General features: G+C 43.6%; 1 long non-coding RNA gene across 12 annotated transcripts in view; it reads left to right on the top strand.

Moving 5' to 3' along the window:
- LOC307181459 overlaps nt 1-26,634 on the top strand; it is a 1,863,373-nt gene that overhangs the window by 1,180,347 nt on the left and 656,392 nt on the right. For 5 of the 12 annotated variants that reach the window (XR_013826811.1, XR_013826814.1, XR_013826815.1 and 2 more), the window contains one exon: nt 16,498-16,579. The exons of the other annotated variants lie outside the window; for them this stretch is intronic. This is a non-coding gene — a long non-coding RNA (uncharacterized lncRNA). The remainder of the gene's footprint in view (nt 1-16,497; nt 16,580-26,634) is intronic. 12 annotated transcript variants of the gene reach the window in all.

Here is a 26,634-nt window from a genome sequence, read left to right as displayed (position 1 = left end):
CTCCAGCTAGCCTCTCATTGGTTCTCGCTATTCCTGTTCATCTTCCGCAGAAATTGCAAACTGGGCCAAACAGGAGGTTAAAGGGACTGACTCTCCAAGTGGGGGAGAGTGTTAGTAAAGCGTCTGGAATGTTGCACCCGAGTACCAGGGGAGGAAAACTGAGACATATTTGAACACGTCTCCCGATCACATGGTTGATCATACTCTAGGTTCCACATGCATGTTTTAGCTGAAGGAAGAATACCTTAAACCTGGGTAGTTGAAACCCGTGGAATGGGTACCATGCAATATGACTTCAAAGGGTCTTCATTTGCTCACCGAACATCTGCAATCCTATCACTGCTGCGTTTATGCCCCTGTACACATGCTTGATTCTCTTTTGGAGACATAGCAATCCATAGGTTTTACGATACTTACTAGTCAGGTACATTCTTAGGCGTTTAATATGGGGTGTTGAGTCCATTTCGTTGAGCAAGGAGTAGCTCTTGTCTATTCAATATTTGACTTAAGGAACTTTATCTGTGCTCATTTCAATCTCTGGTTTTATGCAGCACCCCAACTCACCTTTCCCCTTAAGCAAGCATAAGTTGGTTTTCTAAATTTGAGACCCTGTTCTGTTCTGTAATTCAGTTCCTGTGTAGCCAAGTTTACATTCCGTGTATTACTGATATCTTATGATGTTTCTTTTTCTTTGTGACTTATTTCAGTTAGAATCATCATACCTGAATCCACTCATTGTGATGCTAAGGGCCTGATGACATAGATTTCATTGCTGAGTGATATTGCTTTGTAAGGAAATACCACAACTTCTTTATCCATTTTTCACTTTCTGCGATGTTGAACTTGTACTGTAAACGAGGTTCTTGTAAACAGAGGTGTCCCAAACTTTGGGGTGGCTGTGTCTTTTTGATTTTAATTTCCCTAAGCTATAGGACCATAATTGGCAGTGCCCTAGGCTCTGTTGCTTTGTTTTTTAGATGTTTCAGGAAACACCATACACTTCTCCGGAGTGTCTGTTGGCAATTTACATCCCGCCCATCAGCATAACAAGGCTCCCAGTTCTCCATGGCCTGTCCTGCCTTTCTGGATTTTACACTTTTTTCAGATGGCCCTTTTGACCGGGGGGAAGTGAGACTTCATTGTAGTGCAGATTTCCTTTGCAAGCTTGCTTGGTTGGCCAAAAAGGGCGTATGCGTTTTTTCCTGAATATATTCAGGAAAAAACGCATACGCCCTTTTTGGCCAAGTGCATCATTGTGGACGTTCTGCCTCTTTTCCTATGCTTTCAATGCAATTCCAGTCTACCTCCTGAAATCGGTTTCCTGCAATTCTGCCCCGCTTTCAAGTCCTCTTGGCAGCCTTACTTCAGTGTATTTTTGGATGATAGCTGTCATTTATAACTCTGCAGGTTTGTGAATTACAGTGTCCCTGAGCTCCTTTCTTCAACTTGCTTTCTTGTGACCTGGCCGCAACACCGCAGGATGGCTTCAGGCCCTAATCTGGTTCCGGCACGGCACGCTGAGCCTTTGTTTATTTCCTCTTCCTGGTGGGAAATGAGAGTTAAATTTGCCCGTCCAGACACCTCCAGCTAGTCTCTCATTGGTTCTCGCTATTCCTGTTCATCTTCCGCAGAAATTGCAAACTGGGCCAAACAGGCGGTTAAAGGCGCTGACTCTCCAAGTGGGGAGAGTGTTAGTAAAGCGTCTGGAATGTTGCACCCGAGTACCAGGGGAGGAAAACTGAGACATATTTGAACACGTCTCCCATTCACATGGTTGATCATACTTGGGTTCCACATGCATGTTTTAGCTGAAGGAAGAATACCTTAAACCTGGAGAGTTAAGACCCGTGTAATGGGTACCATGCAATATGACTTCAAAGGGTCTTCATTTGCTCACTGAACCTCTCCAATCCTATCACTGCTGCGTTTATGCCCCTGTACACATGCTTGATTCTCTTTCGGAGACATAGCAATCCATAGGTTTTAAGATACTTACTAGTCAGGTACATTCTTAGGCGTTTAATATGGGGTGTTGAGTCCATTTCGTTGAGCAAGGAGTAGCTCTTGTCTATTCCATATTTGGCTTAAGGAACTTTATCTGTGCTCATTTCAATCTCTGGTTTTATGCAGCACCCCAACTCACCTTTCCCCTTAAGCAAGCATAAGTTGGTTTTCTAAATTTGAGACCCTGTTCTGTTCTGTAATTCAGTTCCTGTGTAGCCAAGTTTACATTCCGTGTATTACTGATATCTTATGATGTTTCTTTTTCTTTGTGACTTACTTCAGTTAGAATCATCATACCTGAATCCACTCATTGTGCTGCTAAGGGCCTGATGACACAGATTTCATTGCTGAGTGATATTGCTTTGTAAGTAAATACCACAACTTCTTTATCCATTTTTCACTTTCTGCGATGTTGAACTTGTACTGTAAACGAGGTTCTTGTAAACAGAGCCGTTCCAAACTTTGGGGTGGCTGTGTCTTTTTGATTTTAATTTCCCTAAGCTATAGGACCATAAGTGGAAGTGCCCTAGGTTCTGTTGCTTTGTTTTTTACATGTTTCAGGAAACACCATACACTTCTCCCGAGTGGTTGTTGGCAATTTACATCCCGCCCATCAGCATAACAAGGCTCCCAGTTCTCCATGGCCTGTCCTGCCTTTCTGGATTTTACACTTTTTTCAGATGGCCCTTTTGACCGGGGGGAAGTGAGACTTCATTGTAGTGCAGATTTCCTTTGCAAGCTTGCTTGGTTGGCCAAAAAGGGCGTATGCGTTTTTTCCTGAATATATTCAGGAAAAAACGCATACGCCCTTTTTGGCCAAGTGCATCATTGTGGACGTTCTGCCTCTTCTCCTATGCTTTCAATGCAATTCCAGTCTACCTCCTGAAATCGGTTTCCTGCAATTCTGCCCCGCTTTCAAGTCCTCTTGGCAGCCTTACTTCAGTGTATTTTTGGACGATAGCTGTCATTTATAACTCTGCAGGTTTGTGAATTACAGTGCCCCTGAGCTCCTTTCTTCAACTCGCTTTCTTGTGACCTGGCCGCAACACCGCAGGATGGCTTCAGGCCCTAATCTGGTTCCGGCCCGGCATGCTGAGCCTTTGGTTAATTCCTCTTCCTGGTGGGAAATGAGAGTTAAATTTGCCCGTCCAGAAACCTCCAGCTAGCCTCTCATTGGTTCTCGCTATTCCTGTTCATCTTCCGCAAAAATTGCAAACTGGGCCAAACAGGAGGTTAAAGGGACTGACTCTCCAAGTGGGGGAGAGTGTTAGTAAAGCGTCTGGAATGTTGCACCCGAGTACCAGGGGAGGAAAACTGAGACATATTTGAACATGTCTCCCGATCACATGGTTGATCATACTCTAGGTTCCACATGCATGTTTTAGCTGAAGGAAGAATACCTTAAACCTGGGTAGTTGAAACCCGTGGAATGGGTACCATGCAATATGACTTCAAAGGGTCTTCATTTGCTCACCGAACCTTTGCAATCCTATCACTGCTGCGTTTATGCCCCTGTACACATGCTTGATTCTCTTTCGGAGACATAGCAATCCATAGGTTTTAAGATACTTACTAGTCAGGTACATTCTTAGGCGTTTAATATGGGGTGTTGAGTCCATTTCGTTGAGCAAGGAGTAGCTCTTGTCTATTCCATATTTGACTTAAGGAACTTTATCTGTGCTCATTTCAATCTCTGGTTTTATGCAGCACCCCAACTCACCTTTCCCCTTAAGCAAGCATAAGTTGGTTTTCTAAATTTGAGACCCTGTTCTGTTCTGTAATTCAGTTCCTGTGTAGCCAAGTTTACATTCCGTGTATTACTGATATCTTATGATGTTTCTTTTTCTTTGTGACTTATTTCAGTTAGAATCATCATACCTGAATCCACTCATTGTGATGCTAAGGGCCTGATGACATAGATTTCATTGCTTAGCGATATTGCTTTGTAAGGAAATACCACAACTTCTTTATCCATTTTTCACTTTCTGCGATGTTGAACTTGTACTGTAAACGAGGTTCTTGTAAACAGAGGTGTCCCAAACTTTGGGGTGGCTGTGTCTTTTTGATTTTAATTTCCCTAAGCTATAGGACCATAAGTGGCAGTGCCCTAGGCTCTGTTGCTTTGTTTTTTAGATGTTTCAGGAAACACCATACACTTCTCCGGAGTGTCTGTTGGCAATTTACATCCCGCCCATCAGCATAACAAGGCTCCCAGTTCTCCATGGCCTGTCCTGCCTTTCTGGATTTTACACTTTTTTCAGATGGCCCTTTTGACCGGGGGGAAGTGAGACTTCATTGTAGTGCAGATTTCCTTTGCAAGCTTGCTTGGTTGGCCAAAAAGGGCGTATTCGTTTTTTCCTGAATATATTCAGAAAAAAACGCATACGCCCTTTTTGGCCAAGTGCATCATTGTGGACGTTCTGCCTCTTTTCCTATGCTTTCAATGCAATTTCAGTCTACCTCCTGAAATCTGTTTCCTGCAATTCTGCCCCGCATTCAAGTCCTCTTGGCAGCCTTACTTCAGTCTATTTTTGGACGATAGCTGTCATTTATAACTCTGCAGGTTTGTGAATTACAGTGCCCCTGAGCTCCTTTCTTCAACTCGCTTTCTTGTGACCTGGCCGCAACACCGCAGGATGGCTTCAGGCCCTAATCTGGTTCCGGTACGGCACGCTCAGCCTTTGGTTATTTCCTCTTCCTGGTGGGAAATGAGAGTTAAATTTGCCCGTCCAGACACCTCCAGCTAGCCTCTCATTGGATCTCGCTATTCCTGTTCATCTTCCGCAGAAATTGCAAACTGTGCCAAACAGGAGGTTAAAGGCGCTGACTCTCCAAGTGGGGAGAGTGTTAGTAAAGCGTCTGGAATGTTGCACCCGAGTACCAGGGGAGGAAAACTGAGACATATTTGAACACGTCTCCCGATCACATGGTTGATCATACTCTGGGTTCCACATGCATATTTTAGCTGAAGGAAGAATACCTAAAACCTGGGTAGTTGAAACCCGTGGAATGGGTACCATGCAATATGACTTCAAAGGGTCTTCATTTGCTCACCGAACCTCTCCAATCCTATCACTGCTGCGTTTATGCCCCTGTACACATGCTTGATTCTCTTTCGGAGACATAGCAATCCATAGGTTTTAAGATACTTACTAGTCAGGTACATTCTTAGGCGTTTAATATGGGGTGTTGAGTCCATTTCGTTGAGCAAGGAGTAGCTCTTGTCTATTCCATATTTGGCTTAAGGAACTTTATCTGTGCTCATTTCAATCTCTGGTTTTATGCAGCACCCCAACTCACCTTTCCCCTTAAGCAAGCATAAGTTGGTTTTCTAAATTTGAGACCCTGTTCTGTTCTGTAATTCAGTTCCTGTGTAGCCAAGTTTACATTCCGTGTATTACTGATATCTTATGATGTTTCTTTTTCTGTGTGACTTATTTCAGTTAGAATCATCATACCTGAATCCACTCACTCTGCTGCTAAGGGCCTGATGACACAGATTTCATTGCTGAGTGATATTGCTTTGTAAGTAAATACCACAACTTCTTTTTCCATTTTTCACTTTCTGCGATGTTGAACTTGTACTGTAAACGAGGTTCTTGTAAACAGAGCCATTCCAAACTTTGGGGTGGCTGTGTCTTTTTGATTTTAATTTCCCTAAGCTATAGGACCATAAGTGGAAGTGCCCTAGGTTCCGTTGCTTTGTTTTTTAGATGTTTTAGGAAACACCATACACTTCTCCCGAGTGGTTGTTGGCAATTTACATCCCGCCCATCAGCATAACAAGGCTCCCAGTTCTCCATGGCCTGTCCTGCCTTTCTGGATTTTACACTTTTTTCAGATGGCCCTTTTGACCGGGGGGAAGTGAGACTTCATTGTAGTGCAGATTTCCTTTGCAAGCTTGCTTGGTTGGCCAAAAAGGGCGTATGCGTTTTTTCCTGAATATATTCAGGAAAAAACGCATACGCCCTTATTGGCCAAGTGCATCATTGTGGACGTTCTGCCTCTTTTCCTATGCTTTCAATGCAATTCCAGTCTACCTCCTGAAATCGGTTTCCTGCAATTCTGCCCCGCTTTCAAGTCCTCTTGGCAGCCTTACTTCAGTTTATTTTTGGACGATAGCTGTCATTTATAACTCTGCAGGTTTGTGAATTACAGTACCCCTGAGCTCCTTTCTTCAACTCGCTTTCTTTTGAGCTGGCCGCAACACCGCAGGATGGCTTCAGGCCCTAATCTGGTTCCGGTACGGCACGCTGAGCCTTTGGTTATTTCCTCTTCCTGGTGGGAAATGAGAGTTAAATTTGCCCGTCCAGACACCTCCAGCTAGCCTCTCATTGGTTCTCGCTATTCCTGTTCATCTTCCGCAGAAATTGCAAACTGTGCCAAACAGGAGGTTAAAGGCGCTGACTCTCCAAGTGGGGAGAGTGTTAGTAAAGCGTCTGGAATGTTGCACCCGAGTACCAGGGGAGGAAAACTGAGACATATTTGAACACTTCTCCCGTTCACATGGTTGATCATACTTGGGTTCCACATGCATGTTTTAGCTGAAGGAAGAATACCTTAAACCTGGAGAGTTGAGACCCGTGTAATGGGTACCATGCAATATGACTTCAAAGGGTCTTCATTTGCTCACCGAACCTCTCCAATCCTATCACTGCTGCGTTTATGCCCCTGTACACATGCTTGATTCTCTTTTGGAGACATAGCAATCCATAGGTTTTACGATACTTACTAGTCAGGTACATTCTTAGGCGTTTAATATGCGGTGTTGAGTCCATTTCGTTCAGCAAGGAGTAGCTCTTGTCTATTCCATATTTGACTTAAGGAACTTTATCTGTGCTCATTTCAATCTCTGGTTTTATGCAGCACCCCAACTCACCTTTCCCCTTAAGCAAGCATAAGTTGGTTTGCTAAATTTGAGACCCTGTTCTGTTCTGTAATTCAGTTCCTGTGTAGCCAAGTTTACATTCCGTGTATTACTGATATCTTATGATGTTTCTTTTTCTTTGTGACTTATTTCAGTTAGAATCATCATACCTGAATCCACTCATTGTGATGCTAAGGGCCTGATGACATAGATTTCATTGCTGAGTGATATTGCTTTGTAAGTGAATACCACAACTTCTTTATCCATTTTTCACTTTCTGCGATGTTGAACTTGTACTGTAAACGAGGTTCTTGTAAACAGAGGTGTCCCAAACTTTGGGGTGGCTGTGTCTTTTTGATTTTAATTTCCCTAAGCTATAGGACCATAAGTGGCAGTGCCCTACGCTCTGTTGCTTTGTTTTTTAGATGTTTCAGGAAACACCATACACTTCTCCGGAGTGTCTGTTGGCAATTTACATCCCGCCCATCAGCATAACAAGGCTCCCAGTTCTCCATGGCCTGTCCTGCCTTTCTGGATTTTACACTTTTTTCAGATGGCCCTTTTGACCGGGGGGAAGTGAGACTTCATTGTAGTGCAGATTTCCTTTGCAAGCTTGCTTGGTTGGCCAAAAAGGGCGTATGCGTTTTTTCCTGAATACATTCAGAAAAAAACGCATACGCCCTTTTTGGCCAAGTGCATCATTGTGGACGTTCTGCCTCTTTTCCTATGCTTTCAATGCAATTTCAGTCTACCTCCTGAAATCGGTTTCCTGCAATTCTGCCGCGCATTCAAGTCCTCTTGGCAGCCTTACTTCAGTGTATTTTTGGACGATAGCTGTCATTTATAACTCTGCAGGTTTGTGAATTACAGTGCCCCTGAGCTCCTTTCTTCAACTCGCTTTCTTGTGACCTGGCCGCAACACCGCAGGATGGCTTCAGGCCCTAATCTGGTTCCGGTACGGCACGCTCAGCCTTTGGTTATTTCCTCTTCCTGTTGGGAAATGAGAGTTAAATTTGCCCGTCCAGACACCTCCAGCTAGCCTCTCATTGGATCTCGCTATTCCTGTTCATCTTCCGCAGAAATTGCAAACTGTGCCAAACAGGAGGTTAAAGGCGCTGACTCTCCAAGTGGGGAGAGTGTTAGTAAAGCGTCTGGAATGTTGCACCCGAGTACCAGGGGAGGAAAACTGAGACATATTTGAACACGTCTCCCGATCACATGGTTGATCATACTCTGGGTTCCACATGCATATTTTAGCTGAAGGAAGAATACCTAAAACCTGGGTAGTTGAAACCCGTGGAATGGGTACCATGCAATATGACTTCAAAGGGTCTTCATTTGCTCACCGAACCTCTCCAATCCTATCACTGCTGCGTTTATGCCCCTGTACACATGCTTGATTCTCTTTCGGAGACATAGCAATCCATAGGTTTTAAGATACTTACTAGTCAGGTACATTCTTAGGCGTTTAATATGGGGTGTTGAGTCCATTTCGTTGAGCAAGGAGTAGCTCTTGTCTATTCCATATTTGGCTTAAGGAACTTTATCTGTGCTCATTTCAATCTCTGGTTTTATGCAGCACCCCAACTCACCTTTCCCCTTAAGCAAGCATAAGTTGGTTTTCTAAATTTGAGACCCTGTTCTGTTCTGTAATTCAGTTCCTGTGTAGCCAAGTTTACATTCCGTGTATTACTGATATCTTATGATGTTTCTTTTTCTGTGTGACTTATTTCAGTTAGAATCATCATACCTGAATCCACTCATTGTGCTGCTAAGGGCCTGATGACACAGATTTCATTGCTGAGTGATATTGCTTTGTAAGTAAATACCACAACTTCTTTTTCCATTTTTCACTTTCTGCGATGTTGAACTTGTACTGTAAACGAGGTTCTTGTAAACAGAGCCATTCCAAACTTTGGGGTGGCTGTGTCTTTTTGATTTTAATTTCCCTAAGCTATAGGACCATAAGTGGAAGTGCCCTAGATTCCATTGCTTTGTTTTTTAGATGTTTTAGGAAACACCATACACTTCTCCCGAGTGGTTGTTGGCAATTTACATCCCGCCCATCAGCATAACAAGGCTCCCAGTTCTCCATGGCCTGTCCTGCCTTTCTGGATTTTACACTTTTTTCAGATGGCCCTTTTGACCGGGGGGAAGTGAGACTTCATTGTAGTGCAGATTTCCTTTGCAAGCTTGCTTGGTTGGCCAAAAAGGGCGTATGCGTTTTTTCCTGAATATATTCAGGAAAAAACGCATACGCCCTTATTGGCCAAGTGCATCATTGTGGACGTTCTGCCTCTTTTCCTATGCTTTCAATGCAATTCCAGTCTACCTCCTGAAATCGGTTTCCTGCAATTCTGCCCCGCTTTCAAGTCCTCTTGGCAGCCTTACTTCAGTTTATTTTTGGACGATAGCTGTCATTTATAACTCTGCAGGTTTGTGAATTACAGTACCCCTGAGCTCCTTTCTTCAACTCGCTTTCTTTTGAGCTGGCCGCAACACCGCAGGATGGCTTCAGGCCCTAATCTGGTTCCGGTACGGCACGCTGAGCCTTTGGTTATTTCCTCTTCCTGGTGGGAAATGAGAGTTAAATTTGCCCGTCCAGACACCTCCAGCTAGCCTCTCATTGGTTCTCGCTATTCCTGTTCATCTTCCGCAGAAATTGCAAACTGGGCCAAACAGGAGGTTAAAGGCGCTGACTCTCCAAGTGGGGAGAGTGTTAGTAAAGCGTCTGGAATGTTGCATACGAGTACCAGGGGAGGAAAACTGAGACATATTTGAACACGTCTCCCGTTCACATGGTTGATCATACTTGGGTTCCACATGCATGTTTTAGCTGAAGGAAGAATACCTTAAACCTGGAGAGTTGAGACCCGTGTAATGGGTACCATGCAATATGACTTCAAAGGGTCTTCATTTGCTCACCGAACCTCTCCAATCCTATCACTGCTGCGTTTATGCCCCTGTACACATGCTTGATTCTCTTTTGGAGACATAGCAATCCATAGGTTTTACGATACTTACTAGTCAGGTACATTCTTAGGCGTTTAATATGCGGTGTTGAGTCCATTTCGTTCAGCAAGGAGTAGCTCTTGTCTATTCCATATTTGACTTAAGGAACTTTATCTGTGCTCATTTCAATCTCTGATTTTATGCAGCACCCCAACTCACCTTTCCCCTTAAGCAAGCATAAGTTGGTTTGCTAAATTTGAGACCCTGTTCTGTTCTGTAATTCAGTTCCTGTGTAGCCAAGTTTACATTCCGTGTATTACTGATATCTTATGATGTTTCTTTTTCTTTGTGACTTATTTCAGTTAGAATCATCATACCTGAATCCACTCATTGTGATGCTAAGGGCCTGATGACATAGATTTCATTGCTGAGTGATATTGCTTTGTAAGGAAATACCACAACTTCTTTATCCATTTTTCACTTTCTGTGATATTGAACTTGTACTGTAAACGAGGTTCTTGTAAACAGAGGAGTCCCAAACTTTGGGGTGGCTGTGTCTTTTTGATTTTAATTTCCCTAAGCTATAGGACCATAAGTGGAAGTGCACTAGGCTCTGTTGCTTTGTTTTTTAGATGTTTCAGGAAACACCATACACTTCTCCGGAGTGGCTGTTGGCAATTTACATCCCGCCCATCAGCATAACAAGGCTCCCAGTTCTCCATGTCCTGTCCTGCCTTTCTGGATTTTACACTTTTTTCAGATGGCCCTTTTGACCGGGGGGAAGTGAGACTTCATTGTAGTGCAGATTTCCTTTGCAAGCTTGCTTGGTTGGCCAAAAAGGGCGTATGCGTTTTTTCCTGAATATATTCAGGAAAAAACGCATACGCCCTTTTTGGCCAAGTGCATCATTGTGGACGTTCTGCCTCTTTTCCTATGCTTTCAATGCAATTCCAGTCTACCTCCTGAAATCGGTTTCCTGCAATTCTGCCCCGCTTTCAAGTCCTCTTGGCAGCCTTACTTCAGTGTATTTTTGGACGATAGCTGTCATTTATAACTCTGCAGGTTTGTGAATTACAGTGCCCCTGAGCTCCTTTCTTCAACTCACTTTCTTGTGACCTGGCCGCAACACCGCAGGATGGCTTCAGGCCCTAATCTGGTTCCGGTACGGCACGCTGAGCCTTTGGTTATTTCCTCTTCCTGGTGGGAAATGAGAGTTAAATTTGCCCGTCCAGACACCTCCAGCTAGCCTCTCATTGGTTCTCGCTATTCCTGTTCATCTTCCGCAGAAATTGCAAACTGGGCCAAACAGGAGGTTAAAGGGACTGACTCTCCAAGTGGGGAGAGTGTTAGTAAAGCGTCTGGAATGTTGCACCCGAGTACCAGGGGAGGAAAACTGAGACATATTTGAACACGTCTCCCGATCACATGGTTGATCATACTCTGGGTTCCACATGCATGTTTTAGCTGAAGGAAGAATACCTAAAATCTGCGTAGTTGAAACCCGTGGAATGGGTACTATGCAATATGACATCAAAGGTCTTCATTTGCTCACTGAACCTCTCCAATCCTATCACTGCTGCGTTTATGCCCCTGTACACATGCTTGATTCTCTTTCAGAGACATAGCAATCTATAGGTTTAAGATACTTACTAGTCAGGTATATTCTTAGGCATTTAATATGCGGTGTTGAGTCCATTTCGTTGAGCAAGGAGTAGCTCTTGTCTATTCCATATTTGGCTTAAGGAACTTTGTGCTCATTTCAATCTCTAGTTTTATGCAGCACCCCAACTCACCTTTCCCCTTAAGCAAGCATAAGTTGGTTTTCTAAATTTGAGACCCTGTTCTGTTTTGGAATGCAGTTCCTGTGTAGCCAAGTTTACATTCCGTGTATTAGTGATATCTTATGATGTTTCTTTTTCTGTGTGACTTATTTCAGTTAGAATCATCGTACCTGAATCCACTCATTATGCTGCTACGGGCCTGATGACATAGATTTCATTGCTGAGTGATACTGCATTGTACGTAAGTACCACAAGTTCTTTATCCATTTTTCACTTTCTGTGATATTGAACTTGTACGGTAAACGAGGTTCTTGTAAACGGAAGAGTCCCAAACTTTGGGGTGGCTGTGTCTTTTTGATTTTAATTTCCCTAAGCTATAGGACCATAAGTGGAAGTGCCCTAGGCTCTGTTGCTTCGTTTTTTAGATGTTTCAGGAAACACCATACACTTCTCCCGAGTGGTTGTTGGCAATTTACATCCCACCCATCAGCATAACAAGGCTCCCAGTTCTCCATGGCCTGTCCTGCCTTTCTGGATTTTACACTTTTTTCAGATGGCCCTTTTGACCGGGGAGAAGTGAGTCTTCATTGTAGTGCAGATTTCCTTTGCAAGTTTGCTTGGTTGGCCAAAAAGGGCGTATGCGTTTTTTCCTGAATATATTCAGGAAAAAACGCATACGCCCTTTTTGGCCAAGTGCATCATTGTGGACGTTCTGCCTCTTTTCCTATGCTTTCAATGCAATTCCAGTCTACCTCCTGAAATCGGTTTCCTGCAATTCTGCCCCGCTTTCAAGTCCTCTTGGCAGCCTTACTTCAGTCTATTTTTGGACGATAGCTGTCATTTATAACTCTGCAGGTTTGTGAATTACAGCGTCCCTGAGCTTCTGTCTTCAACTCGCTTTCTTGTGACCTGGCCGCAACACCGCACGATGTCTTCAGGCCCTAATCTGGTTCTGGCACGGCACGCTGAGCCTTTGGTTAATTCCTCTTCCTGGTGGGAAATGAGAGTTAAATTTGCCCATCCAGACATCTCCAGCTAGCCTCTCATTGGTTCTCGCTATTCCTGTTCATCTTCCGCAGAAATTGCAAACTGGGCCAAACAGGAGGTTAAAGGGACTGACTCTCCAAGTGGGGAGAGTGTTAGTAAGCGTCTGGAATGTTGCACCCGAGTACCAGGGTACGAAAACTGAGATATATTTGAACACGTCTCCCGATCACATGGTTGATCATACTCTAGGTTCCACATGCATGTTTTAGCTGAAGGAAGAATACCTTAAACCTGGGTAGTTGAAACCCGTGGAATGGGTACCATGCAATATGACTTCAAAGGGTCTTCATTTGCTCAGGAACCTCTCCAATCCTAACACTGCTGCGTTTATGCCCCTGTACACATGCTTGATTCTCTTTCGGAGACATAGCAATCCATAGGTTTTAAGATACTTACTAGTCAGGTACATTCTTAGGCGTTTAATATGCGGTGTTGAGTCCATTTCGTTGAGCAAGGAGTAGCTCTTGTCTATTCCATATTTGGCTTAAGGAACTTTATCTGTGCTCATTTCAATCTCTGGTTTTATGTAGCACCCCAACTCACCTTTCCCCTTAAGCAAGCATAAGTTAGTTTTCTAAATTTGAGACCCTGTTCTGTTTTGGAATTCAGTTCCTGTGTAGCCAAGTTTACATTCCGTGTATTACTGATATCTTATGATGTTTCTTTTTCTGTGTGACTTATTTCAGTTAGAATCATCATAACTGAATCCACTCATTGTGCTGCTAAGGGCCTGATGACACAGATTTCATTGCTGAGTGATATTGCTTTGTAAGTAAATACCACAACTTCTTTATCCATTTTTCACTTTCTGCGATGTTGAACTTGTACTGTAAACGAGGTTCTTGTAAACAGAGCCGTTCCAAACTTTGGGGTGGCTGTGTCTTTTTGATTTTAATTTCCCTAAGCTATAGGAGCATAAGTGGAAGTGCCCTAGGTTCTGTTGCTTTGTTTTTTAGTTGTTTCAGGAAACACCATACACTTCTCCCAAGTGGTTCTTGGCAATTTACATCCCGCCCATCAGCATAACAAGGCTCCCAGTTCTCCATGTCCTGTCCTTCCTTTCTGGATTTTACACTTTTTTCAGATGGCCCTTTGGACCGGGGGGAAGTGAGACTTCATTGTAGTGCAGATTTCCTTTGCAAGCTTGCTTGGTTGGCCAAAAAGGGCGTATGCGTTTTTTCCTGAATATATTCAGGAAAAAACGCATACGCCCTTTTTGGCCAAGTGCATCATTGTGGACGTTCTGCCTCTTTTCCTATGCTTTCAATGCAATTCCAGTCTACCTCCTGAAATCGGTTTCCTGCAATTCTGCCCCGCTTTCAAGTCCTCTTGGCAGCCTTACTTCAGTCTATTTTTGGACGATAGCTGTCATTTATAACTCTGCAGCTTTGTGAATTACAGTGCCCCTGAGCTCCTTTCTTCAACTCGCTTTCTTGTGACCTGGCCGCAACACCGCAGGATGGCTTCAGGCCCTAATCTGGTTCCGGCCCGGCATGCTGAGCCTTTGGTTAATTCCTCTTCCTGGTGGGAAATGAGAGTTAAATTTGCCCGTCCAGACACCTCCAGCTAGCCTCTCATTGGTTCTCGCTATTCCTGTTCATCTTCCACAGAAATTGCAAACTGGGCCAAACAGGAGGTTAAAGGGACTGACTCTCCAAGTCGGGAGAGTGTTAGTAAAGCGTCTGGAATGTTGCACCTGAATACCAGGGGAGGAAAACTGAGACATATTTGAACACATCTCCCGTTCACATGGTTGATCATACTCTGGGTTCCACATGCATATTTTAGCTGAAGGAAGAATACCTTAAACCTGGAGAGTTGAGACCCGTGTAATGGGTACCATGCAATATGACTTCAAAGGGTCTTCATTTGCTCACCAAACCTCTCCAATCCTATCACTGCTGCGTTTATGCCCCTGTACACATGCTTGATTCTCTTTCGGAGACATAGCAATCCATAGGTTTTAAGATACTTACTAGTCAGGTACATTCTTAGGCGTTTAATATGCGGTGTTGAGTCCATTTCGTTGAGCAAGGAGTAGCTCTTGTCTATTCCATATTTGGCTTAAGGAACTTTATCTGTGCTCATTTCAATCTCTGGTTTTATGCAGCACCCCAACTCACCTTTCCCCTTAAGCAAGCATAAGTTGGTTTTCTAAATTTGAGACCCTGTTCTGTTCTGTAATTCAGTTCCTCTGTAGCCAAGTTTACATTCCGTGTATTACTGATATCTTATGATGTTTCTTTTTCTGTGTGACTTATTTCAGTTAGAATCATCATACCTGAATCCACTCATTGTGATGCTAAGGGCCTGATGACACAGATTTCATTGCTGAGTGATATTGCTTTGTAAGGAAATACCACAACTTCTTTATCCATTTTTCACTTTCTGCGATGTTGAACTTGTACTGTAAACGAGTTTCTTGTAAACAGAGGCGTCCCAAACTTTGGGGTGGCTGTGTCTTTTTGATTTTAATTTCCCTAAGCTATAGGACCATAAGTGGAAGTGCCCTAGGTTCTGTTGCTTTGTTTTTTAGATGTTTCAGGAAAGACAATACACTTCTCCCGAGTGTCTGTTGGCAGTTTACATCCCGCCCATCAGCATAACAAGGCTCCCAGTTCTCCATGGCCTGTCCTGCCTTTCTGGATTTTACACTTTTTTCAGATGGCCCTTTTGACCGGGGGAAGTGAGACTTCATTGTAGTGCAGATTTCTTTGCAAGCTTGCTTGGTTGGCCAAAAAGGGCGTATGCGTTTTTTCCTGAATATATTCAGGAAAAACGCATACGCCCTTTTTGGCCAAGTGCATCATTGTGGACGTCCTGCCTCTTTTCCTATGCTTTCAATGCAATTCCAGTCTACCTCCTGAAATCGGTTTCCTGCAATTCTGCCCCGCTTTCAAGTCCTCTTGGCAGACTTACTTCAGTATATTTTTGGACGATAGCTGTCATTTATAACTCTGCAGGTTTGTGAATTACAGTGCCCCTGAGCGCCTTTCTTCAACTCGCTTTCTTGTGACCTGGCCGCAACACCGCAGGACGTCTTCAGGCCCTAATCTGGTTCTGGCACGGCACGCTGAGCCTTTGGTTAATTCCTCTTCCTGGTGCGAAATGAGAGTTAAATTTGCCCATCCAGACACCTCCAGCTAGTCTTTCATTGGTTCTCGCTATTCCTGTTCATCTTCCACAGAAATTGCAAACTGGGCCAAACAGGAAGTTAAAGGGACTGACTCTCCAAGTGGGGAGAGTGTTAGTAAAGCGTCTGGAATGTTGCACCCGAGTACCAGGGTACGAAAACTGAGACATATTTGAACACGTCTCCCGATCACATGGTTGATCATACTCTAGGTTCCACATGCATGTTTTAGATGAAGGAAGAATACCTTAAACCTGGAGAGTTGAAACCCGTGGAATGGGTACCATGCAATATGACTTCAAAGGGTCTTCATTTGCTCACGAACCTCTCCAATCCTATCACTGCTGCGTTTATGCCCCTGTACACATGCTTGATTCTCTTTCGGAGACATAGCAATCCATAGGTTTTAAGATACTTACTAGTCAGGTACATTCTTAGGCGTTTAATATGGGGTTTTGTGTCCATTTCGTTGAGAAAGGAGTAGCTCTTGTCTATTCCATATTTGGCTTAAGGAACTTTATCTGTGCTCATTTCAATCTCTGGTTTTATGCAGCACCCCAACTCACCTTTCCCCTTAAGCAAGCATAAATTGGTTTTCTAAATTTGAGACCCTGTTCTGTTTTGGAATGCAGTTCCTGTGTAGCCAAGTTTACATTCCGTGTATTAGTGATATCTTATGATGTTTCTTTTTCTGTGTGACTTATTTCAGTTAGAATCATCGTACCTGAATCCACTCATTATGCTACTACGGGCCTGATGACATAGATTTCATTGCTGAGTGATACTGTATTGTACGTAAGTACCACAAGTTCTTTATCCATTTTTCACTTTCTGTGATATTGAACTTGTACGGTAAACGAGGTTCTTGTAAACGAAGGCATCCCAAACTTTGGGGTGGCTGTGTCTTTTTTATTTTAATTTCCCTAAGCTATAGGACCATAAGCGGAAGTGCCCTAGGCTCTGTTGCTTTGTTTTTAGATGTTTCAGGAAACACCATACACTTCTCCCAAGTGGTTGTTGGCAATTTACATCCCGCCCATCAGCATAACAAGGCTCCCAGTTCTCCATGGCCTGTCCTGCCTTTCTGGATTTTACACTTTTTTCAGATGGCCCTTTTGACCGGGGGGAAGTGAGACTTCATTGTAGTGCAGATTTCCTTTGCAAGTTTGCTTGGTTGGCCAAAAAGTGCGTATGCGTTTTTTCCTGAATATATTCAGGAAAAAACGCATACGCCCTTTTTGGCCAAGTGCATCATTGTGGACGTTCTGCCTCTTTTCCTATGCTTTCAATGCAATTCCAGTCTACCTCCTGAAATCGGTTTCCTGCAATTCTGCCCCGCTTTCAAGTCCTCTTGGCAGCCTTACTTCAGTCTATTTTTGGACGATAGCTGTCATTTATAAGTCTGCAGGTTTGTGAATTACAGTGCCCCTGAGCTCCTTTCTTCAACTCGCTTTCTTGTGACCTGGCCGCAACACCGCAGGATGTCTTCAGGCCCTAATCTGGTTCCGGCACGGCACGCTGAGCCTTTGGTTATTTCCTCTTCCTGGTGGGAAATGAGAGTTAAATTTGCCCGTCCAGACACCTCCAGCTAGTCTCTCATTGGTTCTCGCTATTCCTGTTCATCTTCCACAGAAATTGCAAACTGGGCCAAACAGGAGGTTAAAGGGACTGACTCTCCAAGTGGGGAGAGTGTTAGTAAAGCATCTGGAAAGTTGCACCCGAGTACCAGGGTACGAAAACTGAGACATATTTGAACACGTCTCCCGATCACATGGTTGATCATACTCTGGGTTCCACATGCATGTTTTAGCTGAAGGAAGAATACCTTAAACCTGGGTAGTTGAAACCCGTGGAATGGGTACCATGCAATATGACTTCAAAGGGTCTTCATTTGCTCACCGAACCTCTCCAATCCTAACACTGCTGCGTTTATGCCCCTGTACACATGCTTGATTCTCTTTCGGAGACCTAGTAATCCATAGGTTTTAAGATACTTACTAGTCAGGTACATTCTTAGGCGTTTAATATGCGGTGTTGAGTCCATTTCGTTGAGCAAGGAGTAGCTCTTGTCTATTCCATATTTGGCTTAAGGAACTTTATCTGTGCTCATTTCAATCTCTGGTTTTATGCAGCACCCCAACTCACCTTTACCCTTAAGCAAGCATAAGTTGGTTTTCTAAATTTGAGACCCTGTTTTGTTCTGTAATTCAGTTCCTGTGTAGCCAAGTTTACATTCCGTGTATTACTGATACCTTATGATGTTTCTTTTTCTGTGTGACTTATTTCAGTTAGAATCATCATACCTGAATCCACTCATTGTGCTGCTAAGGGCCTGATGACACAGATTTCATTGCTGAGTGATATTGCTTTGTAAGTAAATACCACAACTTCTTTATCCATTTTTCACTTTCTGCGATGTTGAACTTGTACTGTAAACGAGGTTCTTGTAAACAGAGCCGTTCCAAACATTGGGGTGGCTGTGTCTTTTTGATTTTAATTTCCCTAAGCTATAGGACCATAAGTGGCAGTGCCCTAGGCTCAGTTACTTTGTTTTTTAGATGTTTCAGGAAACACCATACACTTCTCCCGAGTGTCTGTTGGCAATTTACATCCCGCCCATCAGCATAACAAGGCTCCCAGTTCTCCATGGCCTGTCCTGCCTTTCTGGATTTTACACTTTTTTCAGATGGCCCTTTTGACCGGGGGGAAGTGAGACTTCATTGTAGTGCAGATTTCCTTTGCAAGCTTGCTTGGTTGGCCAAAATGGGCGTATGCGTTTTTTCCTGAATATATTCAGAAAAAAACGCATACGCCCTTTTTGGCCAAGTGCATCATTGTGGACGTTCTGCCTCTTTTCCTATGCTTTCAATGCAATTTCAGTCTACCTCCTGAAATCGGTTTCCTGCAATTCTGCCCCGCATTCAAGTCCTCTTGGCAGCCTTACTTCAGTCTATTTTTGGACGATAGCTGTCATTTATAACTCTGCAGGTTTGTGAATTACAGTGCCCCTGAGCTCCTTTCTTCAACTCGCTTTCTTGTGACCTGGCCGCAACACCGCAGGATGGCTTCAGGCCCTAATCTGGTTCCGGTACGGCACGCTGACCCTTTGGTTATTTCCTCTTCCTGGTGGGAAATGAGAGTTAAATTTGCCCGTCCAGACACCTCCAGCTAGCCTCTCATTGGTTCTCGCTATTCCTGTTCATCTTCCGCAGAAATTGCAAACTGTGCCAAACAGGAGGTTAAAGGCGCTGACTCTCCAAGTGGGGAGAGTGTTAGTAAAGCGTCTGGAATGTTGCACCCGAGTACCAGGGGAGGAAAACTGAGACATATTTGAACACGTCTCCCGATCACATGGTTGATCATACTCTGGGTTCCACATGCATATTTTAGCTGAGGAAGAATACCTAAAACCTGGGTAGTTGAAACTCGTGGAATGGGTACCATGCAATATGACTTCAAAGGGTCTTCATTTGCTCACCGAACCTCTCCAATCCTATCACTGCTGCGTTTATGCCCCTGTACACATGCTTGATTCTCTTTCGGAGACATAGCAATCCATAGGTTTTACGATACTTACTAGTCAGGTACATTTTTAGGCGTTTAATATGCGGTGTTGAGTCCATTTCGTTGACCAAGGAGTAGCTCTTGTCTATTCCATATTTGGCCTAAGAAACTTTATCTGTGCTCATTTCAATCTCTGGTTTTATGCAGCACCCCAACTCACCTTTCCCCTTAAGCAAGCATAAGTTGGTTTTCTAAATTTGAGAACCTGTTCTGTTTTGGAATTCAGTTCCTGTGTAGCCAAGTTTACATTCCGTGTATTAGTGATATCTTATGATGTTTCTTTTTCTGTGTGACTTATTTCAGTTAGAATCATCGTACCTGAATCTACTCATTATGCTGCTACGGGCCTGATGACATAGATTACATTGCTGAGTGATATTGCTTTGTAAGTAAATACCACAACTTCTTTATCCATTTTTCACTTTCTGCGATGTTGAACTTGTACTGTAAACGAGGTTCTTGTAAACAGAGCCGTTCCAAACTTTGGGGTGGCTGTGTCTTTTTGATTTTAATTTCCCTAAGCTATAGGACCATAAGTGGAAGTGCCCTAGGCTCTGTTGCTTTGTTTTTTAGATGTTTCAGGAAACACCATACACATCTCCCAAGTGTCTGTTGGCAATTTACATCCCACCCATCAGCATAACAAGGCTCCCAGTTCTCAATGGCCTGTTGCCTTTCTGGATTTTACACTTTTTTCAGATGGCCCTTTTGACCGGGGGGAAGTGAGACTTCATTGTAGTGCAGATTTCCTTTGCAAGCTTGCTTGGTTGGCCAAAAAGGGCGTATGCGTTTTTTCCTGAATATATTCAGGAAAAAACGCATACGCCCTTTTTGGCCAAGTGCATCATTGTGGACGTTCTGCCTCTTTTCCTATGCTTTCAATGCAATTCCAGTCTACCTCCTGAAATCGGTTTCCTGCAATTCTACCCCGCTTTCAAGTCCTCTTGGCAGCCTTACTTCAGTCTATTTTTGGACGATAGCTGTCATTTATAACTCTGCAGGTTTGTGAATTACAGTGCCCCTGAGCTCCTTTCTTCAACTCGCTTTCTTGTGACCTGGCCGTAACACCGCAGGATGTCTTCAGGCCCTAATCTGGTTCCGGCACGGCACGCTGAGCCTTTGTTTAATTCCTCTTCCTGGTGGGAAATGAGAGTTAAATTTGCCCGTCCAGACACCTCCAGCTAGTCTCTCATTGGTTCTCGCTATTCCTGTTCATCTTCCGCAGAAATTGCAAACTGGGCCAAACAGGAGGTTAAAGGGACTGACTCTCCAGGTCGGGAGAGTGTTAGTAAAGCGTCTGGAATGTTGCACCCGAGTACCAGGGGAGGAAAACTGAGACATATTTGAACACGTCTCCCGATCACATGGTTGATCATACTCTAGGTTCCACATGCATGTTTTAGCTGAAGGAAGAATACCTTAAACCTGGGTAGTTGAAACCCGTGGAATGGGTACCATGCAATATGACTTCAAAGGGTCTTCATTTGCTCACCGAACCTCTCCAATCCTATCACTGCTGCGTTTATGCCCCTGTACACATGCTTGATTCTCTTTTGGAGGCATAGCAATCCATAGGTTTTAAGATACTTACTAGTCAGGTACATTCTTAGGCGTTTAATATGGGGTGTTGAGTCCATTTCGTTGAGCAAGGAGTAGCTCTTGTCTATTCCATATTTGGCTTAAGGAACTTTATCTGTGCTCATTTCAATCTCTGGTTTTATGCAGCACCCCAACTCACCTTTACCCTTAAGCAAGCATAAGTTGGTTTTCTAAATTTGAGACCCTGTTCTGTTCTGTAATTCAGTTCCTGTGTAGCCAAGTTTACATTCCGTGTATTACAGATATCTTATGATGTTTCTTTTTCTGTGTGACTTATTTCAGTTAGAATCATCATACCTGAATCCACTCACTGTGCTGCTAAGGGCCTGATGACACAGATTTCATTGCTGAGTGATATTGCTTTGTAAGTAAATACCACAACTTCTTTATCCATTTTTCACTTTCTGCGATGTTGAACTTGTACTGTAAACGAGGTTCTTGTAAACAGAGCCGTTCCAAACTTTGGGGTGGCTGTGTCTTTTTGATTTTAATTTCCCTAAGCTATAGGACCATAAGTGGAAGTGCCCTAGGTTCTGTTGCTTTGTTTTTTAGATGTTTCAGGAAACACCATACACTTCTCCCGAGTGGTTGTTGGCAATTTACATCCCGCCCATCAGCATAACAAGGCTCCCAGTTCTCCATGTCCTGTCCTGCCTTTCTGGATTTTACACTTTTTTCAGATGGCCCTTTTGACCGGGGGGAAGTGAGACTTCATTGTAGTGCAGATTTCCTTTGCAAGCTTGCTTGGTTGGCCAAAAAGGGCGTATGCGTTTTTTCCTGAATATATTCAGGAAAAAACGCATACGCCCTTTTTGGCCAAGTGCATCATTGTGGACGTTCTGCCTCTTTTCCTATGCTTTCAATGCAATTCCAGTCTACCTCCTGAAATCGGTTTCCTGCAATTCTGCCCCGCTTTCAAGTCCTCTTGGCAGCCTTACTTCAGTCTATTTTTGGACGATAGCTGTCATTTATAACTCTGCAGCTTTGTGAATTACAGTGCCCCTGAGCTCCTTTCTTCAACTCGCTTTCTTGTGACCTGGCCGCAACACCGCAGGATGGCTTCAGGCCGTAATCTGGTTCCGGCCCGGCATGCTGAGCCTTTGGTTAATTCCTCTTCCTGGTGGAAAATGAGAGTTAAATTTGCCCGTCCAGACACCTCCAGCTAGCCTCTCATTGGTTCTCGCTATTCCTGTTCATCTTCCGCAGAAATTGCAAACTGGGCCAAACAGGATGTTAAAGGGACTGACTCTCCAAGTCGGGAGAGTGTTAGTAAAGCGTCTGGAATGTTGCACCTGAGTACCAGGGGAGGAAAACTGAGACATATTTGAACACATCTCCCGTTCACATGGTTGATCATACTCTGGGTTCCACATGCATGTTTTAGCTGAAGGAAGAATACCTTAAACCTGGAGAGTTGAGACCCGTGTAATGGGTACCATGCAATATGACTTCAAAGGGTCTTCATTTGCTCACCAAACCTCTCCAATCCTATCACTGCTGCGTTTATGCCCCTGTACACATGCTTGATTCTCTTTCGGAGACATAGCAATCCATAGGTTTTAAGATACTTACTAGTCAGGTACATTCTTAGGCGTTTAATATGCGGTGTTGAGTCCATTTCGTTGAGCAAGGAGTAGCTCTTGTCTATTCCATATTTGGCTTAAGGAAATTTATCTGTGCTCATTTCAATCTCTGGTTTTATGCAGCACCCCAACTCACCTTTCCCCTTAAGCAAGCATAAGTTTGTTTTCTAAATTTGAGACCCTGTTCTGTTCTGTAATTCAGTTCCTCTGTAGCCAAGTTTACATTCCGTGTATTACTGATATCTTATGATGTTTCTTTTTCTGTGTGACTTATTTCAGTTAGAATCATCATACCTGAATCCACTCATTGTGATGCTAAGGGCCTGATGACACAGATTTCATTGCTGAGTGATATTGCTTTGTAAGTAAATACCACAACTTCTTTATCCATTTTTCATTTTCTGCGATGTTGAACTTGTACTGTAAACGAGTTTCTTGTAAACAAAGGCGTCCCAAACTTTGGGGTGGCTGTGTCTTTTTGATTTTAATTTCCCTAAGGTATAGGACCATAAGTGGAAGTGCCCTAGGTTCTGTTGCTTTGTTTTTTAGATGTTTCAGGAAAGACAATACACTTCTCCCGAGTGTCTGTTGGCAATTTACATCCCGCCCATCAGCATAACAAGGCTCCCAGTTCTCCATGGCCTGTCCTGCCTTTCTGGATTTTACACTTTTTTCAGATGGCCCTTTTGACCGGGGGGAAGTGAGACTTCATTGTAGTGCAGATTTCTTTGCAAGCTTGCTTGGTTGGCCAAAAAGGGCGTATGCGTTTTTTCCTGAATATATTCAGGAAAAACGCATACGCCCTTTTTGGCCAAGTGCATCATTGTGGACGTTCTGCCTCTTTTCCTATGCTTTCAATGCAATTCCAGTCTACCTCCTGAAATCGGTTTCCTGCAATTCTGCCCCGCTTTCAAGTCCTCTTGGCAGACTTACTTCAGTATATTTTTGGACGATAGCTGTCATTTATAACTCTGCAGGTTTGTGAATTACAGTGCCCCTGAGCGCCTTTCTTCAACTCGCTTTCTTGTGACCTGGCCGCAACACCGCAGGACGTCTACAGGCCCTAATCTGGTTCTGGCACGGCACGCTGAGCCTTTGGTTAATTCCTCTTCCTGGTGCGAAATGAGAGTTAAATTTGCCCATCCAGACACCTCCAGCTAGTCTTTCATTGGTTCTCGCTATTCCTGTTCATCTTACACAGAAATTGCAAACTGGGCCAAACAGGAAGTTAAAGGGACTGACTCTCCAAGTGGGGAGAGTGTTAGTAAAGCATCTGGAATGTTGCACCCGAGTACCAGGGTACGAAAACTGAGACATATTTGAACACGTCTCCCGATCACATGGTTGATCATACTCTAGGTTCCACATGCATGTTTTAGATGAAGGAAGAATACCTTAAACCTGGAGAGTTGAAACCCGTGGAATGGGTACCATGCAATATGACTTCAAAGGGTCTTCATTTGCTCACGAACCTCTCCAATCCTATCACTGCTGCGTTTATGCCCCTGTACACATGCTTGATTCTCTTTCGGAGACATAGCAATCCATAGGTTTTAAGATACTTACTAGTCAGGTACATTCTTAGGCGTTTAATATGGGGTTTTGTGTCCATTTCGTTGAGCAAGGAGTAGCTCTTGTTTATTCCATATTTGGCTTAAGGAACTTTATCTGTGCTCATTTCAATCTCTGGTTTTATGCAGCACCCCAACTCACCTTTCCCCTTAAGCAAGCATAAGTTGCTTTTCTAAATTTGAGATCCTGTTCTGTTTTGGAATGCAGTTCCTGTGTAGCCAAGTTTACATTCCGTGTATTAGTGATATCTTATGATGTTTCTTTTTCTGTGTGACTTATTTCAGTTAGAATCATCGTACCTGAATCCACTCATTATGCTACTACGGGCCTGATGACATAGATTTCATTGCTGAGTGATACTGCATTGTACGTAAGTACCACAAGTTCTTTATCCATTTTTCACTTTCTGTGATATTGAACTTGTACGGTAAACGAGGTTCTTGTAAACGGAGGCATCCCAAACTTTGGGGTGGCTGTGTCTTTTTGATTTTAATTTCCCTAAGCTATAGCACCATAAGCGGAAGTGCCCTAGGCTCTGTTGCTTTGTTTTTAGATGTTTCAGGAAACACCATACACTTCTCCCAAGTGGTTGTTGGCAATTTACATCCCGCCCATCAGCATAACAAGGCTCCCAGTTCTCCATGGCCTGTCCTGCCTTTCTGGATTTTACACTTTTTTCAGATGGCCCTTTTGACCGGGGGGAAGTGAGACTTCATTGTAGTGCAGATTTCCTTTGCAAGTTTGCTTGGTTGGCCAAAAAGTGCGTATGCGTTTTTTCCTGAATATATTCAGGAAAAAACGCATACGCCCTTTTTGGCCAAGTGCATCATTGTGGACGTTCTGCCTCTTTTCCTATGCTTTCAATGCAATTCCAGTCTACCTCCTGAAATCGGTTTCCTGCAATTCTGCCCCGCTTTCAAGTCCTCTTGGCAGCCTTACTTCAGTCTATTTTTGGACGATAGCTGTCATTTATAAGTCTGCAGGTTTGTGAATTACAGTGCCCCTGAGCTCCTTTCTTCAACTCGCTTTCTTGTGACCTGGCCGCAACACCGCAGGATGTCTTCAGGCCCTAGTCTGGTTCCGGCACGGCACGCTGAGCCTTTGGTTATTTCCTCTTCCTGGTGGGAAAAGAGAGTTAAATTTGCCCGTCCAGACACCTCCAGCTAGTCTCTCATTGGTTCTCGCTATTCCTGTTCATCTTCCGCAGAAATTGCAAACTGGGCCAAACAGGAGGTTAAAGGGACTGACTCTCCAAGTGGGGAGAGTGTTAGTAAGCGTCTGGAATGTTGCACCCGAGTACCAGGGTACGAAAACTGAGATATATTTGAACACGTCTCCCGATCACATGGTTGATCATACTCTGGGTTCCACATGCATGTTTTAGCTGAAGGAAGAATACCTTAAACCTGGGTAGTTGAAACCCGTGGAATGGGTACCATGCAATATGACTTCAAAGGGTCTTCATTTGCTCAGGAACCTCTCCAATCCTAACACTGCTGCGTTTATGCCCCTGTACACATGCTTGATTCTCTTTCGGAGACATAGTAATCCATAGGTTTTAAGATACTTACTAGTCAGGTACATTCTTAGGCGTTTAATATGGGGTGTTGAGTCCATTTCGTTGAGCAAGGAGTAGCTCTTGTCTATTCCATATTTGGCTTAAGGAACTTTATCTGTGCTCATTTCAATCTCTGGTTTTATGCAGCACCCCAACTCACCTTTACCCTTAAGCAAGCATAAGTTGGTTTTCTAAATTTGAGACCCTGTTCTGTTCTGTAATTCAGTTCCTCTGTAGCCAAGTTTACATTCCGTGTATTACTGATATCTTATGATGTTTCTTTTTCTGTGTAACTTATTTCAGTTAGAATCATCATACCTGAATCCACTCATTGTGCTGCTAAGGGCCTGATGACATAGATTTCATTGCTGAGTGATATTGCTTTGTAAGTAAATACCACAACTTCTTTATCCATTTTTCACTTTCTGCGATGTTGAACTTGTACTGTAAACGATGTTCTTGTAAACAGAGGCGTCCCAAACTTTGGGGTGGCTGTGTCTTTTTGATTTTAATTTCCCTAAGCTATAGGACCATAAGTGGCAGTGCCCTAGGCTCTGTTGCTTTGTTTTTTAGATGTTTCAGGAAACACCATACACTTCTCCCGAGTGTCTGTTGGCAATTTACATCCCGCCCATCAGCATAACAAGGCTCCCAGTTCTCCATGGCCTGTCCTGCCTTTGTGGATTTTACACTTTTTTCAGATGGCCCTTTTGACCGGGGGGAAGTGAGACTTCATTGTAGTGCAGATTTCCTTTGCAAGCTTGCTTGGTTGGCCAAAAAGGGCGTATGCGTTTTTTCCTGAATATATTCAGGAAAAAACGCATACGCCCTTTTTGGCCAAGTGCATCATTGTGGACGTTCTGCCTCTTTTCCTATGCTTTCAATGCAATTCCAGTCTACCTCCTGAAATCGGTTTCCTGCAATTCTTCCCCGCTTTCAAGTCCTCTTGGCAGCCTTACTTCAGTCTATTTTTG

The sequence above is a fragment of the Stenella coeruleoalba genome (assembly GCF_951394435.1).
Source record: "Stenella coeruleoalba genome assembly, contig: scaffold_37, whole genome shotgun sequence".
NCBI classification, from domain to species: domain Eukaryota; kingdom Metazoa; phylum Chordata; class Mammalia; order Artiodactyla; family Delphinidae; genus Stenella; species Stenella coeruleoalba.
The sequence above is the reverse complement of the archived record's forward strand: the minus strand, read 5'-3'. Positions and strand labels throughout refer to the sequence as shown.